We start from the raw sequence: 3,590 nt of genomic DNA, 5'->3' as shown, positions 1-3,590 counted from the left end.
TTACTCCTTTATTAATTACTCGTGTAGCTTGCATCTGTACGAAGCACATTGGACCGAATTATCTTGCAAACCGACATGGCAGGGTAAATAGACGAGATTTTCGATGATCTCAATTTCAGGGCCAGGTGGCCTTAAATAAAAACAGTTTTAAAGTGTTAGGAACATACCGTATGTATTATTTCGAGATAACAGTTTTAAAAACATGGAGAAATAGGGGTCATCCAATATTTAACGAAAAAAAACCATTTTCAAGTAAGATTAATTGGTTGATTTTTTTTTACATGTAAAGCAATGGCAAAAATATTCATAACAACTAATAAAGGTGTATGTGGAACTTACTGCTTTATAGCTCACTGCAGAATTTAAGAGATAGAAGCCCAATATCCCCACATCCCACAACACCAGCTGAATTAACTGTTAATATTATTGAAGAAATGGTGAATATCTTTAAGGACAAAAACATACTAAACTTAACACTCAGATTTATCGGTGAGAAGAGCAGTGACCAGAGACAGGTTTCCAGGGAAGTGGACATTGCCTTCTGGACTGATTTTGTGACTGGAGAGGCAGAAGGAGAGGCTTTCCGTGGTCCTTCAATAACTCCAAAATGGCAGGAAGAATGAAATTCAGTTGGAAGAATACTACGGAAAGGTTTGACTGATCGACGTATTAGAAATTGCAAAGAAAAAGTATACCCGGATATTAAGATGCTGCAAGACATAAAAGCTAGGACAAGTAAATATATCAGCTCGGCATGTATAGCCGATTGACCTCCCGTCTACATGAATTATGGGACCAAAGTGGAGTGTTAGTCGGACAGGTGCATTAAACCCAGCACCTACAGACCTCAGCTACCAGACTCCCCTATCCACCTAAACGGGTCGCACCCCAAGGCAAACGGATTGGCCCATTCATTTGCCTCGAACGATATGAAATTAGAAATTAAAAACCAAGCAGTTAAAGTTATTTATATTACTCATTTAGGGGGGGACTATGATTTTATAGTGTGAATATAAAGAAATTTACCCATAGTGTTAAGCTTTAACGAAAAGAATTGTTCTGTGTACCAGTATTCGTAATGAAGCATATGAAGCACATGCGGTTTATTTTAACTTATTAATCATTATGTTTTGATTAGGTTGCTGTTGACGTCAAGCTTCTGTCGGCAAGACCAGTATCAGTACAAATAGTCAGAAAACTTCAAATTCAAAAGCAAGAAGTGATCGTTGGAGATAGCTCTGCAACAATGAAATTAACACTTTGGGATGACATGGTGACGAAGCTAGAATTTGGCAAAAGTTACAGATTGAATCAACTCTCAACCCGTCTGTTCCAAAATGTATAAACTACTGCGGCTACGAAAGCTACAAGCATTGAAAGAATTGATGATTTGGTAAATTGTTTACAGGCACCTGAAGATAATGATATCATTGAAAAGGAAGGAAAAATAACCCAAGTGGGTTTAGTGATGCACTTTACGTGTGAAATGTGTAAGGGAAAAGTTGCCTGCAGATGATGATTCTAATTCATCAGATGTCCATCGTGCAAAATGAAAATGGCGAAAGAAACCTGACAAAAATCAATGAATGGTACTCTCTGCTTCTCTTATGGAGACCAGAAAGTAAAGCTATCAATTTTCTCCTCAACATTATTTACAATGTGTATTGCTAGTCACCTCAGTGTTGATAATGTGGAAAACATTGAAGATTTTCTCCTGTCAATTTTTTTCAGAGTAGCGTACTCAAATGAAACAAAAAATGTGCAAAACATTGTCCATCTTACTAATGTCGCTGTTGTAAACCAATAGCAAGCTTTTTTGAGTATTTTGACTTCCATGTCATTTTTGAATGCTGGAAACTGTTATGAAAGATTTATTTAGTACTGTGAATATCAACAAAGTATGTTATTGATCATGGTATGTAAAGAGACGATGTAAGAGGTACCAACACCTTAAATATTCCTGGTAAACATTGTTGTGTAAGCTTTGTAGATTTACTCCGTTTAAGACTACCGGGGGTATATTTATTTTCTTTGTGCATTGGTTTTTAAAAAGAAGCAAACAGCTTTAATTCTTTATACTCAATTATGTCATTCAATTTTGGAATTATGTTCCTTTCTCCATAGGTCAAACATTGTTAAACTGTCATTTGTGAACAAGTGTACAGTCACTGTAACTTAAGATCTAAATAGATTTACAAGAATGGATATATTTCTGGGAACTTTAATCAAATATTTGATTAATTGGTGAAATTTAACAGGCAGGTTTTGTGCATCTAGTCAGTATTGATTTTGTTTTTCTTGAGCCAGATATTGTGTTTTTCTTTTAATGAGTAGGGAATTTGTTAAATATTTTCTCTGTTTTATTATTTTTTGTTTATATTTGTTCATGATGAATGATTTCAGTGATATCCTTTTTTCTATCTGTTAAAAAACCTTTTCTACACTGCACAATAAAAAGTCCCGGTTCTGAGTACCTATCTCTGCAGTCAAAGTGATCTTTCCTTTAGATTTAAATTCAAGAAATTAGAAATACAATATATTTAACTCCATTTGTAATTAATTCAATAGACCAAGTTAAATCAAAAAGTGAGATCTATTAACTGATACTATGTTGTCTTTGAACATATTCCCGGGTGTGAATGCCACACACCACATACTAGAAATTAAACAAGCACAATATTAACTTTTTGAAAACACAAATTGTCCCAAAGGATCACAGTCCCATCTTGTAAGTTACAGCAATTCCCATAGCCAAGAACCCTGACCATTTGTATTAAAATAGTAACAAAATTCTTCTCTTATGTCTTGTACATCATTTCTCGATCGATTCCCACATTGTCTAATAAGACCGGATAGATCTGTGCCCATTTCTTGTCTCCAAATCCCATAATTCATTGTCCCATTCTCAGTGTCCTCCTCATCAATCATCCCTGGGCCTATATATTCTGTGGCTGATTTCCTTGTTCTCAGAAAGTTATGCAGTGCACAGCATGCCAAAACAATTTCCTTAAGTTTTCTAATTCTAGAGGAAAAGCCTTTATAAATACCCCAAATCTACTTGTTAAAATTCCAAAAACATTTTCAACTATTCGCCTTGCTCTTGTAGTTGAAAATTCTTTTGATTTAGTCCAGATGTTTGAAGGAGTATGGTTTCATTATAGAAGACTGTCAAGAGAAATTCTTCATCCCTAACAATGACATACGGAACAGGTGTATTTCTCTGGTAAAGGTTGAGGTGGAATATGAAGATCATTTGAGTCCAAAGCTTGGTATAAGCTTGAATTTGCAAACACACCACTATCACGTACTCTTCCATTGCAACCAGAATCTACATATATGAATTTGTAATCAGCATCAACCAAAGCCAATAAAACTAAGTCATGGTACATGTAAAAAGAAATGTTGCATTAAACAATAGATTTTAAATGGAGCATAGTATAATGGAAAGGTTCTTCACATTAAATCGAACAGGCATTGATTTAATAGGCCTAGTGCATCATGTACAAATTGTACATGTACTAGTTATGATTTTACTAAATACTACCCTGTAACTTTATTTTTATAGTCACACAGGGTTTTTTCTAGGTCTT

The 3,590-nt window shown here is 34.8% G+C and overlaps 1 pseudogene; it reads left to right on the top strand.

The window, feature by feature from the left end:
• The first annotated feature begins 789 nt into the window (after positions 1-789).
• LOC134250051 (uncharacterized) lies at positions 790-1,807 on the top strand (annotated as a pseudogene).
• Positions 1,808-3,590: the final 1,783 nt, after the last annotated feature.

Source organism: Saccostrea cucullata, unplaced genomic scaffold, assembly GCF_032062105.1.
Source record: "Saccostrea cucullata isolate Sc308-1 unplaced genomic scaffold, CSIRO_AGI_Scuc_v1 ctg7655, whole genome shotgun sequence".
NCBI lineage: Eukaryota > Metazoa > Mollusca > Bivalvia > Ostreida > Ostreidae > Saccostrea > Saccostrea cuccullata.
Note: the sequence above shows the minus strand (reverse complement) of the source record. Positions and strands in the feature narration are given on the sequence as shown.